Source organism: Panthera onca, chromosome A1 (genome assembly GCF_046562875.1).
Source record: "Panthera onca isolate mPanOnc1 chromosome A1, mPanOnc1 haplotype 2, whole genome shotgun sequence".
Taxonomy (NCBI): domain Eukaryota; kingdom Metazoa; phylum Chordata; class Mammalia; order Carnivora; family Felidae; genus Panthera; species Panthera onca.
In genome coordinates this window covers 162,431,502-162,447,087 of record NC_138339.1, presented here as the reverse complement: position 1 = coordinate 162,447,087, position 15,586 = coordinate 162,431,502, and the positions used below count along the sequence as shown (strand labels likewise).

The 15,586-nt window shown below is 45.5% G+C and overlaps 1 protein-coding gene across 1 annotated transcript in view; it reads left to right on the top strand.

Moving 5' to 3' along the window:
- Window positions 1-2,046: 2,046 nt before the first annotated feature.
- The window catches only part of MYO16 (myosin XVI), a 611,293-nt gene continuing 597,753 nt past the window's right edge, over window positions 2,047-15,586 (top strand). Inside the window, exon 1 of the mRNA XM_060636706.3 lies at window positions 2,047-2,471. The gene's annotated coding sequence lies outside the window, so the exon portion shown is untranslated. The remainder of the gene's footprint in view (window positions 2,472-15,586) is intronic.

Here is a 15,586-nt window from a genome sequence, read left to right as displayed (position 1 = left end):
TTCTATTTAAGACATTCTTCTTTTACTAGCCTGTCCCTCAGGGGGTTGCCGAGCTGGATCATGCCCGTTTCTGCAAGAGAGAAATAATTACTATTTCAGAATCCGATGTCTCCATGTAAACAGAGGGCTCGCCAACGGCAGACCAGCATTTGTATCTCACTTTACAGAGGAAAATTACCTTCGGGAACTGAACCAATATTGACGTTCTTAATAATATATTGCCTTTATGCTTGGATAGCAGAATCATTTTTTAAAACCTTATCAAAGTCAGTTGTGTATTTGAAGCCACTGTGGTGACTGATGAGGCAGAGTGTGATGGGAATAGTTAGAATACAAATACGATATTGTTTGTGATCAATGGGTTTTCTTTATATATTTCTCTCACACTTTTTTCTCATAAGGTACTAACATAGAAACTTAGATATATAACAGATATAAACACTTATCAAATATATAACCTATATTTGAGAAGGATAAGCACCTTAGTGTTATAAAACATAAACTGTCCTGTTGAATCCATTTTAGTATATTAACTGGCATCTCTTGTTTGATATTATAGTCTTGGGTGCAGGCTACCAGAACTAACTTTTGATAAATTTGTGCAAGTTTCTCCTACTGTAGAAATCTTGCAATATAGGGGCCCCTGGGTGGCTCAGTGGTTAAGGGACCAACTCTTGGTTTCAGCTCGGGTCATGACCTCACGGTTCCTGGGACTGAGTCCCGATTTGGGCTTTTCACTGACATTGAGAGTCTGCTTAGGATTCTTTCTCTCTGCCCCTCCACCCCCCCGCCCCTCAAAATAAATAAACTTAAAAAAAAAAAGAAACTTAACAATATAGAGAGAAACAGAATGGTTTCAGATAAAATGCCACACAATAAGTATGGAAATGGGTAATACTCCTCACAGCACATTTGCTATTTCTTGGTGCCAGTGTATAAAATGCCAAGAAAACCATTATGTGCTGAAGTATTTATTTTACTTTTAATTCAGAATCATTCTTACTAGTCCATATTATCCTTAGTGCCATGGTTGAATTGCTTTCATAAATTCACTGATTCTGTAAATTATTTTTGTGAGAATGAAATCTGAGTTGGGACTACATTCTTGTCACATTATGTGTGGAAAACACCTTCATATACGTCATGTCATAGCATAGAGGGTAACTCAATCGATCCTTAAGACACCTTAAAATTCACAAAATTTATCTCAGTGCATGGAAAAATAGGAAATCTAAGTGAACATCACGACAGTATCTCAGAATTGTCCTTTAATCCACTCCCGAACATGCAGGGGCTAACACCACGTAAGTAGGAAATTTTCTGAATGCCACATTGTTTTTTACATATTCATGTATCACGTATTTTGGATAAGAATACTCTGAATAATTAATATGATTATAAAGTCATTTGAATAAAGTTATGTGTTATATACAAGACCCTTTGCGACTATATACTATAGTGTGTGTGTGTGTGTGTGTGTGTGCAGGCGCATGCACCACATTAACTTCAGAATTAAGACAGCCTAGGGTTCTCTTGGCGAAATACGGACTGTTTACAGGGCCAAGCAGGAACAAAATTTGGGGGTGGGGGTGGGTGGGCACGTCTTCTACTCTGTCATGAAAATTATAACAGAGACCAGATGCCCAGAGAGAGCCTTGACCTTGCCCATGATTATCTTGTCCCACCTGAAATTCCTATTTTCGAGAATTCAGGGGAATCTCAAGGCTCCGTATGGCCTCTGTATCATCTCATCTCATCTACTGACAACTGCCACAGTCCCCGCGATGGCCTTTGTTCTGGTCGGACTGTCCGGGGGGGTGGGAAGGGGGATGCCCGCCCCAGGTCACAACTCTGGGTCACGGCGTAGGAGACCCACGCCGGGGCCACCTCCTTCCCCTCCAGCGCCCAGTCCTCTTGCTGGAGTCGGGAAAGAAAAGTTGGACGCGGGAGCCCCATTCTTAGCCTGTCAGCAAAGCGAGGGGAGGGAGAAGCCGGAGGGGGGGATCGGAGGAGCGGAGAGAGGCGCGGTCTCGGCGCGGGAGAGCGTGGGCAGCAGAGCGGCCGGAGCCCCGGGCGACCACCCCGGCGGGAGCGGAGGGCGGCGGGAGCCGAGGGGCCGCGGCGGGAGCGGGGCAGGCGGCGCCCCCCCCGCCCCCCCCCCCCCCCGGGGCCTGGAGCCGAGCCCCGCGGCCGGCGGGGCGCGCGGGGAGGGGCGAGGGCGGCCGCGGGTCCCGGAGGCGGGCTCCGAGTGGCCGCGGCCAGCCTCCCGCCGGCCCGGCTGCGCGCACCGCGCCCGCCCCGAGCGCGCCGCGGCCCTGGGCGCAGGGGCCCCGCGCACCCGCCGCACGCGCACCCGGCGCACACGCGCAGCGCCGCGCCCGGAGCGGATCCCCGCGTTCGCGCCGCGCCCGGAGCTGATCCCGCGTTCGCGCCCCCGGCTGCACGCGTGTCTCGCGGACCTTTCTCGGCAGGTAGGGCGGCGGCGGGGCGGCGGGGCGGCGGGGCGGCGGGGCTCGGGGCGTGGGGCGCGGTCCCCGCCGCGGGGCGGTTGGCCGAGCAGCCTCGTCCGGGTCTGGAGGCCGGCGGGGCGCAGAGGCACCCCTGCCCGGAGGCGCCGGTGGCGACTCCGGGAGGGCTCGGGGGTGCTCGCGCCGAGGTCGCGGGGTGCCCGGCCCGAGAGCCGGCGTGGAGAGGGGGGCGTGGAGAGGAGGCTGGCGGTCCTTTCCGGGGAAGGGGACGCGGGGAGGTGTGTGACCGCGGAAGCCTCCCAACTCTGGACGTAGCCCAGGAGAGGAGGCGAAACTGGCAGTTTGCAGGGACCTGGAAGCCTGTGGTTGCGGCGGGAGGTGAGGGCAGCGGCGCGGGCACTTAGGGGAGCCCCACTCCTCCCCGGAAGGCAGCAGGGGGCCGTCCTCCTTTTCTCTTTGGGGATGAGAAGGGGCCACTACTTGAGAGAACAAAGATGTAGGGGTGAAGGAGGGCTCCCTGGCCGTCGCCTCTCCCACTGATCCCACTGACCCCTGGCCGTGACCCCCGCCGGACAGCGTCCGCCCCATTGTCTGGGAGGGCCCGGGCCAAGTGGCGGGGCAGCGGTGGTACCCATCCGGGGCTCTTCTCGGCCCCCGCTCCCGCGGGCGCCGCCCACCTTCCCCGGGGCTGGGGAGGACCCACCGGCTGGGTGCAAGTGCTGGGTTTGGCCGGTGCCTTGTACGCCCCCGACAGGTAATGGGGGTGATCTTCATCAAGTTCTCCGGGCGTATCTGTGTCACACTGAAAAGCTGGAGCCACTCGCTGGGCTCAGCTCTCTGTTTGGGGAGTGAGCCAATACGTGTAAATTGTGTGTCCATCCTTTGCCACCTGGTAGAATTATTTCGCCCCTGGAGGAGAAGGGGTTGGCTTTTGCTAAGCAGGGCCGAGTAAAACTTAACGGCTCTGAACCGGCGGGAGGAGAGACCTTGAGCAGCAAGGCTGGAGAACAGGCGGTCTCCATCCTGCCCAGCGCAGAAGCTCCCGGGGCGCGCTCTCCTGTTTCAGTCCTGGCTTGCTTTGAAGATCTGGTGAAATGTTTGGGGTCTCTGTTCCGATGAGGGTTAACATGCCTCGCGCAAGTTTGCCCTGGGTTCTTGGGGATGCAGTCCATCCATGCATCTCCTGGTGACTTCCACTTCGAAAGGAGACTAACAACAAGAGACCCCAGAGTCACCGCGGAGCTCCCCAAACCGAAGCCACATGACTGAGGCCAGGGGAAGGGCAGACCTTTTGGGCCATCAGGTTTCCTCTCTAGGGTATCACTGCATAGCTGCCAGAATAAATTACATTTCTCTCTTGGTATTTTAAAAGGCTTTGAAGGTAATTTGGCAACCGTGGGTTAAGGGTCCTCCAGAACAATTTGTCTGTTTGAAGTTGTTTAGTTTATTGAAATTACACAAGCCTGTGTAGTGTAGCTAACAGCTATGGCCCCTTGCCCTGTGTAACCAACCTGTGTGAGCAGAGGAGGTTTATGTGTGATAGACTTTTTGGAAACCAGAATATATGGCATTGCTTTCGCGGTAGTGTTAATACGCCCCCTGTGATATGTTACTTGCTGTAAAAATCATCCAGAGTGTGATATTTACTTACCAAAGGAGAAATAAGTTTAATCAATATGATTTCATCTAGAGGGCATAAAGCTATGTTTCTGTTTATCTGTGTCCTTTGAGAACTGGGGGAATGAAATTTGTTCAGTGCATACTAAAAAAACTAAAGTTTTATTTTGCATGTGAAATAATACTTTAAATACGCCCCGCCCCCCCATCCCCTCTGATCTGAGAATGCTTCAACATACAAGCTCCAGGCCATTAATAGGATCTGTGGATAAGTCAGTACTCCTGCAGATAAAGAAGATTGCCCGGCAAATATGAGCTCACTGCAGATCATGAACGTTCTTGAAGAAAAGAAGCATTTCCTCCCCGTTAAGCAATCAGGAGATAAAACGTGTGGAGTCAAACCATGATATACGCTGCACTTGCGATCCTAATATATATGTGTATGTGTGTACATAACTTGCGGGTCGTGTAATGTATTAAAACATTTGCCTAAGTGAGAAAATAAATTTCACTGGAACCAGGATGTTTGAAAATGATACTTCTTTATATTTGACCTGTGGTGAGTTGAGCACCTCAAACATGTACCTTCCTTTTTGGGATCTTCTCACCAGGGCACAGGACTCAGAGGACTTAGGTCATTTTTTCAAGGTCAGAGAGCTAGGTCTTGGCAAGGTTACTGGGACTTCGTCTTTCTACCAAACAGCAGTGTCCGGTGATGTTAACATTTCTTCACGTGTCTATTAGCCATCTGGATGTCTTCTTTGGAGAAGTGTCTATTCATGTCTTTTGCCCATTTCTTCACTGGACTGTTTTTTTGGGTGTTGAGCTTGATAAGTTCTTTATAGATTTTGGATACTAACCCTTCATCTGATATGTCGTTGGCAAATATCTTCTCCCATTCTGTCAGTTGCTTTTAGTTTTGCCGATTGTTTCCTTCGCTGTGCAGAAGCTTTTTATCTTGACGAGGTCCTGAGATGGTGCATTTTAATAGCAGTGACTGATCTCTTCTATCCTCACCCTTTTCTCCTGTTGTTCCCTTTTCTCCAAGCCTTCTGGCCATTCCGCTGTTCTGTTCCTTTCTGTCCTAGGAATAACACATCACTCTGGAAGAGTTTTGCAGAGCAAAGGGTGAGGCTGTCAAGGGAACAGGAGACCTTTAAATGAAAATTACTTATTTCATTTAGAAATGCATATGTAATTTACCTTTATGGATTAAAAAAAGGCCAGGTAGTAAAAAAAAGATGCCTTTCACACAAGGTGCACTGAGGCGAGGAAGCAGTCATAGGAAGTCAAGCGTCTTTACGTTAGAACTTGAGAAGCAACACCGGGGCCATTTCTAAGTTGTTTTCCCACCTGGGTTCTCTTCCAATCCTCTCAGCCACCCCTGGAAGGTGAGAGTGGACATGGTCACTCATTCCACATTCCCAATTTCCTGTCACTGAATTCTGTTCCTTCTCCTTCTGTAGACCCACCCGGGCAAAATTCAGGGCTCTTCCAGAACTTCCCTGTGGTGGGTGATTATCACATTCTGTTCTGTCTCAAGTCTGTTTCCAGCCATGCTCTTGCAATCTCCAGCCTGGGATGGGACCCTCAGTATGGATTCAGGTTATGCTTCTAGAATATCAAACTAATGCATTCACTGATATCAGGCACTTGGACTCACTGGCCTCTTTCTTGAAGCAGCGACTTTCTTTTTTCAGGGAAATATGCTGATGAGTTTTAGCCTATGGAAAGTGATACAAATTCATTAACATTTTTGTTGTGATATTTCCTGAGAATGGGCAGTCACTCAAGTACACAGGCACTTGACCTAGGAAAGAAGGTCGCACATCTCCAGGGACTAAGTATGTGCTGCCTGGGCTGCCTGATCTAGGTCCCCCGGAGGAGCCTGGTAAGAGTGGGTTTCCTGAACCCACGAGAATCTGGGTGGGACCCAGGACCATCCCTTCAGCCAGCCCTGAGTGATTTCCGTGAGCACTGCATTTTAGAAGCTCTGTGCAGAGGGCGCTCGGGAGTTCACATTTTGCCAGCTCCCACCAGCTAGAATTACCTGGCTTTCCCAACACAGATAGTAGTCTGCACAGATAACTTGGTTATTCTCCCGTTTGATTACAGTAACTGGGAAGACCTGACAGTATATCAGAGGGGTCTCAGGAAGTTTCGCTTCACATTATCCGCCTGTAACTAAACGTGCGCGTAGACAAAGGGTTGCCGTTTTCTAATAGATGGTAAATTTCAAGTGGCACCGTCACATCAAGCTGATTTGTATTCTCTGCTGGATTGCAATTCTTTCTGTATGATTGTGTTAACAAGAACGATTTTAAATGACCTGGTCGTTATAATTCCTGCAGTGCACTTGTGTCCCTGGATATGGAGGAAGCCGGGATAGAGTTGTCTAGACCACCCCCTTCATTAGGGTTGCTCAGCCCCTTGCAGTGCGGCTTCCTCTCAGACCCTGCTAGAGAGACGGTCCTCTGCCCTCATCCTTGCTGCTGAACAGCGTGGACAGCAGACCTCTCACCCCTTAGCAGCTCCTGGCTCCTTTGTCTCCTTCCGTGGCCTTTCTTCCCTTGAATCTCCTCCAGCTGGCTCTCCCCGTGGGCCTTGTTTCTCCTCTCCTCCCTGTCACGTTCTCCGCTTGCATGTGGCCCAGCCCCAGCTCCAGACCTGCACCTCCATGGCTTCCTCTTTGGGTGCTTTAAGGCCCAAATCTGCCTGCAGGGCCCCTTACCTGGAGGCCCCATGCCTGCCTGTCTGACTTCAAGCAGAGTTCGGAATGGCTCTTCCTCTCTCCAGGTCACCTCCCTTATTCCCGCCCCTCTCTCCCCTGCCCCAGCATCGGAAGCCGCCTCTGCAGCACTCTTCACCCACCCTTCCCACCCCCTCTACCCCTGCTTCCTGCTTCTCTTGGTCCCCAGGTCCTCAAGGTTGATCTTGCAAACACTGCTGAGAGGAGCCTTCTTTGTTCTGACCTTTACCGGCTATGCTTGGTCAAGTCTTCATCTCCTTGTGGGGCTGAGGGCTGAGTTCCTAATTCAACTTGCTGGGCTAAGCTGTGCCCTCAGATCTGATCACAGATGCCAGAGTGATTTATCTGAAATGCCAATCTGGCCAGGAGGCCTGTGACTGAAAAGGCTTCAGTGATTTCCCATTACCCACGGCACCGAGCCCGTGCCGCTCTGCACACAGCCTGTGTGGCTCCTGACCCCGTCCTGTCCACCCTCTGGCCTCCCCACGGTCCCGACTCACGTCTGCTACCTTGGACGGCACGGAGTTGCCTGTCGGCCCCCACCCAGAATTCAGCAGTTCTGAATGCGCAGACTTTATTCATTCTGTGTGCCGCGAACCTGCTTCTCACTCTGTCCAGCTGGGGTCAGATCCAGAGCATCTTCCCGGAACACCCACACCCCATAGATGTCCCTTCCGACTCCACACACGGCTTGTGCCTGTCCTTAGTGCTGCCTGCTGTGTTTGAATGTCTGACTTCCGCTCTCCATCCTTGAGTGTCTCTGTGTTCGTGTGTGGCTTGGTAGCTGTTATATGAATGCATACAATCCCTGCAAGAGGCAGGTGACTCAAAGCCCTGGAAATGCCTTTTGGAGACTCCAGCACTGACCGCTGTGTGTGTTTCATCCACGTGGAGTCCGTCTCACTTCACCGTGCCTCTCCTCTCTGCCACCAGCCCAGACCCTACCCCACGGATCCCTCCCACTGTGTCCTTCTCCCTCCAGTGAAAATCATCCCCTTATGTTACAGATAAGGAAAAGAAACCTAGAGAGACGACGGAGTAATGTATTCAGAATCACACCTGCTAGTTCAGGATAGATCAGGACTTGCATAAAGGTCTGGTTATTAATTCTGTGCTCTTATCACTAGGCAAAAATCTGGCTCTTTCTGTTTAAGAGAAAAACATTTTTTTGTTTTTGGCTTCTTTGACAAGTGCCCCTCGGAAAACCGTCAGCAGCCAGTGGCAACACAATGGAGGCTGGGGGCAGGAGTGACCTGTGACTTCTTTGTGTTGTGTTGTAGCCTGGAAGCTACACGTGGTGTTTACATTTTTAAAGGACAGGAGAAGCCACGCAGCACAGCACAGCACGGCAGAGCATGTGTGACCCACCGGGACCCCGTGGTCCTCGTAGCCTCAAATACTTGCTATCTTGCCCCTTCCGGAAGATGTCTGCTGAGTCGATGAGGAGAAACGGTGGGGCCTGAAGGTCACGTTCAGTGTAATTTACGTGGAACCTGAGTTTGGTAAATAATCATCATCCCCCCAAAAAGGACATGTAAAAAATAAGTTGTAGCTTATTTTTAAGTTGTAATTCAGTTGTAGCTGAATTTTAAGAGGAAAAAACATGAAGGCAGAGCCTGTATTTCATTCAAATGCTTGATACCTTATATTCATTTCTTAAGTTTTTTTATGCTTCTCCTTTACCCACACGCGATTCCTATGATAGACGGCATCACTATGAAAGTAATGTAAGTAAAGTAAGTCAGTTGTGTCCCTCAAAATTGCGGAGGATGTTTTTGGTTACAAAAAATAACGTTTGGAGGTAGGTATAAAGGTGAGTTTGATGTTCAAATTCTCATAAGCTAAATTGAATTACACATAAAAATGGGCATTTGAATATATTCCTTTTCTACAACTGAAGTGTTGAATGCCTTCTTTTGTACTATTACTAGAATTAGTGTTTTAAAAATGAACTTGGTGGGTTACAGCCGCTAACATGTGGGACTGTATGCCTTTAATGAACACATTTGAAATATTAAATAATTCCTTTAAGAATGATAAAGTCTTCTCTGGGTGTACTCATTTTCTTTTTAATTTAGATTCTTGGTTATAAGCAGTTCAGCTATACGTGGTTCGAGAGTCCCTGGGTAGAAATCATTCCATGAGCTCTCAAATCTTCTTTTAAAAAGTCTATTAATATGCCTTTTATCTTTATGATTTGGGACAGTGAGTCATTAACTTTACATTCATTTCAGTGATTTAAAACTAAATGCAAGAGCAAGACAAAAGAACTTTGGCATAAGAAACAGAGGAATTTAGTAGAATGGAATACTGTGAAAGGCATTTTATATAGGTTTGAGCTTACTGCGTTCACTTTCTAGTGTGTAGAAAGGAGCAAGTCACCGTTTTCTGGAGTGGAATGAAGCATGCTATTTGCTGAAGCTACACACGCGTGAGAATTCACATAAGGATGATGAGTAGAATTTTCCTAATGTAGGTGATAAAAGGGGCATTGGGGCAAGAAATTACAGTGCAGTGTAAGTGTGCGACACGGTGAGTGTGCAGGACAGCATAGGTGTGCCATACGGTGAGTAGGCAGGACAGTATAAGTGTGCGACACGGTGAGCACGCAGTGCGGCGTGGGTGTGCGACATGGTGAGTGTGCGGTGCAGTGTAAGTGAGCAGTACGGTGAGTGTGCGGCACGCTGAGTGTGCGATCCAGCGTACATGTGAAATGAAGCGTGAATGCTCAGTGCACTGTAAATGGTCAGCGAGGAGTGAACTTGAAGTGGACAGCAGATGATGAAATTCCAGGTCTGCTTCTCACTTCTCCGGCACCACAAATACGGGGAAAAACCTTTCTAGACCTCTTCTGTGACACGGAGTCCACAAAGTGGCCGCCTTCCGGGGTCAAATGTGGGGTTCAGGGAGATAAACCTGCTTGGACCCACTTAGCTTGGGACTTGTCACTGCACAGGAGCTCTTTGAAGGTCAGGTCGTGTTATCCTGCCTGGAGGAGACGTCGGTGTGCTAGGACTTCCGCTGAAGTGTTGTTCTGAGCACGTCTGGGTTCCTTGAACAAGTTGGGGTGCTAATTAAGAAGCTCTTCCTGAGCGGCAAGACCCTGGGAGGAAGTGCTGTGAGGGATCTGAGCCTGCTCGTTGGTGACAGAAACTTGGTGAAACCATTGGAAGAAAATGATCACACCGTCCCGTACTATGTTGAGATAGTCTGGTGCATAGTGGACCCAAGGGCAGGGGGGTTTGAGATGCTGGGAGGAAAGAGCCCCGGGGACAGAGACCGGAAGATCAGGTGGGGTGTAGATGGCGTGGGGGACACAAAGCAGCCTCGCGGCTCTGCAGTCACACTGTCATTACGGGGAAGCCAAAGAAGTCGCGTAGAAACGGCACATCGCTAAGGCCCGCCCGTGAGGTGACATTTGGTGAGCACGTGCCGACGAGGTGGAGAAGGAGCAAATGTCCACCCAAATCGACAAAGAGTAATGCGAACCCACATGAAGAATGTCAGGGCTATCTCTCATCACCAGTGCAGGTTTGAAAAAAAATGCTGGAGATCATAAAACAGGCTTATTTTCGCAGTGTGTAGGGCAAGAAGGCCAAGGCCATGGTCGCCTCTGCTAGGGACTGATGATGTAAAAAGTAAAGGTCACGTAAAGATGGGTCTCCTCATTGTAATTTTGGTCCCCATCTTCTTCATCAAAGACAATGAGCTTACACGAGGAAAACAAACCAGAATCTTGGGTGAAAGCCCAGGATAGGTGAGGAAATTAAAACAAAAATTTATGTATGTATTTCTTTTATTGAAGATTTGTTTTTAATTTGAGAGAGAGAGACAGCATGAGCAGGGGAGGTGCAGAGAGAGAGGGAGATAAAGAATCAGAAGCCGGCTCCAGGTTCTGAGATATCAGCACAGAGCCCGATGCAGGGCTCGAACCCACGAACTGTGAGATCATGACCTGAGCTGAAGTTGGACGCTTAACTGACTGGCCACCCAGGGACCCCTATGTATTTCTTTTAAATAAACTCAGGTGAGGCTCAGGTGAGTCACATGCCAGGTTACTGAAAGGACATCAGGTGTGATTGGGGGTGCTCTTGGCAATCCTGGAACATGATGGAGAATGACAGAGACCCCAGAGAACTGGGCAGATCCGATGTCCCAAGCTTCATAAAGTATCCTAGAGACTATAAATTGGTATAGAGGTTCCAATCCCAAATAATACATTATATGTATTAGGTACACACCCTCATCACAGATAATTTTTAAGCCATTAGAGAAACACAAGGAACCAGAATAGTTCACAATAGTAAGTCATTACAAACTAACCTGACTGCTTAGTTGAAAAGCGAATTACAATTAATCCGCATTTAGCCCATGTATAAAATTAGGTGAATTAATTTCTAAGGTTTCTATTTATAAGAATTTATGGTAGAGTTTAGTTTGATTTTTTTTTTTTTTTGTTATCAGCTTTTTTTTTTTTCTCATAGTGGCAAAACACACCTAACAGAAAGTTTACCATCACAATCATTTTTAAGCATACAGGTCTCTAGTTTTTCCCTTTGCACAACTGAAATCTTATACTCCTTGAATGACAATTTCCAGTTTCCCTCCCCTGCCGGCAACCCCTGCAGCCACACCCCACTTTCCATCTCAGAGTTTGGCTGCTTTAGATTCCTCATACAAACAGAAGCATGCTGTATTTTTTCATCTTTTTGTTTTGCCTTTTTCACTTAGCGTGGTGTCCTTTTTGTAGCGTATGACGGGACTTGGTTTTTTTTCCCCAACGCTGAATAATATTCCATTGTGTGTATGCACTGTCTTTTCCTTATCTAATCATCCATCAACGGACAGTTCGCTTTCTTTCTCCTTTTAGCAACTGTGAATAATGCTGAGATGAATATGGGTGTACAAATATCCCTTTGACATCCCGTTTTCGGTTCTTTTTTGACATATATCTCAAAGTGGGATTACTAAATTGTCTGATAATCCTATTTTAAATTTTTTTCCAGCTTTATGGAGATGTAATTGACATAACTGTGTAAATGTAAGGTGCCCAAGGAAGGGACTCTATACAAGTATATATTGCAAAATGATTACCGCGGTATAGTTAACACATCCATCACCCTACATAGTTACAGTTTTGCATGTGCCTGTGTGGTGAGCACTTTAAATATCCACCTCTTGCTTATATATTACAGTTTATACTTATTACTTACATATAACATAACATGGTTAATCATAGTCGCCATGCTGTATGTTACATCACAGAACTTATTCACTTTACAATTTTTAAAAATGTTTTAATGTTTAATGTTTTGAGAGAGAGAGAGAGAGAGAGAGAGAGAGAGAGCCAGGGAGGGGCAGAGTGGAAGGGAGACACAGAATCTGAAGCAGGCTCCAAGCTGTCAGCACAGAGCCTGACATGGGGCTCGAACCCACGAACCATGAGATCATGACCTGAGCCGATGTCAGCCGTTTAACAGATTGAGCTACCCAGGCATCCCAGAACTTATTCATTTTATAATTGGAAGTTGACCTTTGCCCACCACTAGTCATCTCCCTACTTCCCAGCTCCCACTGCCCACCCCGACCACCCCCATTTGTTCTCTGTTTCTACAAGATTGTTTTAAAATTTTGTTTTAACATATGTGAGACCATACGGTATTTGTCTTCCTCTGTCTGACTTGTTTCACTTAGCCTAAAGACCTCAAGATTCATCAATTTGTCATATACATGCCATATATACATATACATGACATATACATGTCATATACATCCATTTGTGTATATATATATTATATATATATATTATATATATATAATGGAATATTATTATAATGGAATATGATTTTTTTTGAGAATCTCCATACTATCATCCATAATGGCTGCATCATTTTACATTCCTACCAACAGTTCATAAGGGTTCCAATTTCTCCACATCCTTGCCAAAGCCTGTTAGTTTTTGTTTTCTTGATAGTGGCCATCATAACTCAGGTGAAGTGATATCTCGTTGTGGTTTTGATCTGTGTTAGTGATGTTGAGCATCCTTCTATATACTTGTTGGTCGTATATCATCTTTGGAAATGATCTTTGCTCATTTTAAATAATATAGTTTTTCTTGTTGAGTTGTAGGAGATTTTTAAATATTTTGGATGTTAACCCCTTACCATATATAGGTTTTGCAAATATTTTCTCTTATTCTCTAGATTGCCTTTTCACCCTGATGATTGCTTCCTTTGCTGTACAGGCATTTTAAAGTTTGCTTTAGTCTCATTTGTTTATTTTTGCTTTCTGGTGTCTGTGTTTTTGGTGGAATAGGCAAGATACCACTGCTCAATTCAGTGCCATGAAGCTGATCTATATTTTCTTCTGGGAGCTTTATAGTTTCAAGGCTTATGCTTAGGTCTTCAGTCTATTTTGAGTTGGTTTTTGTATGTGGTATAAAGTAAGGATCCAACTTCATTCTTTTGTATGTGGGCATTCAGTTTTCCCAGCATCTTTGCTCAAGAGACTACCCTTCCTTCCCCTCTTAGGTAATCTTGGCACCCTCACTGAAGATCATTTGGCCACATACAGGAGGATTTATTCCTGTGCTCTGTATTCTGTTCCATTGGTCTACACATCTGTCTTTGGGCCATACTATACTGTTTTGATCATTACAGCTTTGTGATATGTTCTGAAATCAGAAAGCATGAAACTTCCAGTTTGTCCTTTGTCAGGATTGTTTTCACTATATGGGGTCCTTTGGCATTACGTAAATTTTAGGATAGACTTTTTTATTTGTACAAAAAATGCCATTGAGATTTCAATAGAGATTGAATTACATCTATAGATCACTTTGGGAAGTATGGGCATTTTATAATACTAAGTCTTCCAATCCATCAACGTGGGTTGTCTTTCTATTTATTTGTGTCTTTTTATTTTATTTTATTTTATTTTATTTTATTTTACTTTATTTTTAATTTTTTAAAAATTTTATTTAATTTTGAGAGAGAGAGAGAGAAAAAGAGAGCGAGCATGAGTGGGGGAGGAACAGAGTGAGAGGGAAACACAGAATCCAAAGCAGGCTCCAGGCTCTGAGCTGGCAGCACAAAGCCTGACACGGGGCTTGAACCCACAAACTGTGAGATCTTGACCTGAGCTGAAGTCAGATGCCCAATCGACTGAGCCGCCTAGGCGCCCCTATTTATGTCTTTTTAAAAATTTTCAACAATATTTTGTAGTTTCCGGGGTACAAATCTTTTCACTCCCTTGGTAACGTTTATTCCTGAGTATTTTATTCTTTTTGATGCTATTGTAAATGGGATCGTTTTCTTAATTTTCTTTTAAAACTGTTCACTCAAAAAAATTTGTCATTCCCGGTATACAGAAACACAACTGATTTTTGTGTGTTGATTTTGCATCCTGAAAATTCACTGTATTTGCTTATTCTAATAGTTATTTAGGTGGAGTTTTTAGGATTTTCTACATATAAGGGCATGTTGTCTATGAACAGAGATAATTTTACTTCTTCCTTTCCAGTTTGGATGATTTTGATTTCTTTTTCTTGTCTAATTGCTTTGGCTAGGACTTCCAGTATGTTGTTGAATAAGAGTGGTAAGAATGGGTATCCTTTCCTTCTTCCTGGTCTTACAGGAAAAGCTTTCAGTTTTTCACCATTGAGTATGATGTTAGCCATGGGCTTTTCATATATAGCTTTTAAAAAATATTATGATAATTTCCTCCTATTTCTACCTTGTTGAACATTTTTATTATGGAAGGATATTGTGTTGAGTTTTGTCAGATGCTTTTTCTGTGTCATTTGAGATGGTCATGTAAATTTTGCCCTTTGTTCTATTAAATTTGTTTTTTTTAATGTTTATTTATTTTTGAGAGAGAGAGAGAGAGAGACAGAGACAGAGCACGAGGAGGGGAGGGGCAGAGAGAGAGACAGAAACACAGAATCTGAAGCAGGCTCCAGGCTCTAAGGTGTCAGCCAGATCCTGATGTGGGGCTCAAACTCATGGACCATGAGATCATGACCTGAGCTGAAGTTGGATGCTTAATGGACTGAGCTACCCAGGTGTCACTGCCCTTTGTTCTATTAATGGGATGTATTGTATTAATAGATTTTAAAATACTGAAATATTCCTGCTTCTCAGGAGTAAATCCCACTTGGTCATGGTATATATTGATTTTAATGTGCTTTGAATTTAGTTTGCTACTATTTTGTTGAGGATTTTTCATCAATATTTACCATGGATATTGGTCTGTAGTGTTCTTTTCATGTAGTATCTTTGTCTTAGTATCAGGTTAATACTAGCATCATAAAATGAGATTGGAAGTGTTTCTTCTTCAACTTTTTGGAAGAATTTGAGAAGGATTAGCGTTAATTCTTCTTTAAATGTTTGGTAGAATTCTCCAGTGATGCCATCTGGTTCTGGGCTTTTCTTTGTTGGGAGGTTATGATTACTAATTAGATCTCCTTACTGGGTATAGTTCAGCTCAGATTTTTTGATGTATTTTTGGTATATTTTGGTGTATTTGGTATATTTGAGGAATGTATCCATTTCTACTAGGTTATCCAATGTTGGCATACAGTTGTTCATACTGGTCTCTTAGAAATCTTTTTCTTTCTTTGGCCTCAGTTGTCATATATCTTCTTCATTTCTGACTTATTTGAGTCATTTTTCTCTTAGTCTAGCTAAGGATTTCTCAGTTTTGTCTATCTTTTCAAAGCTCCCCTCTTAGTTTCATTCACTGTATTTTTTTCTAT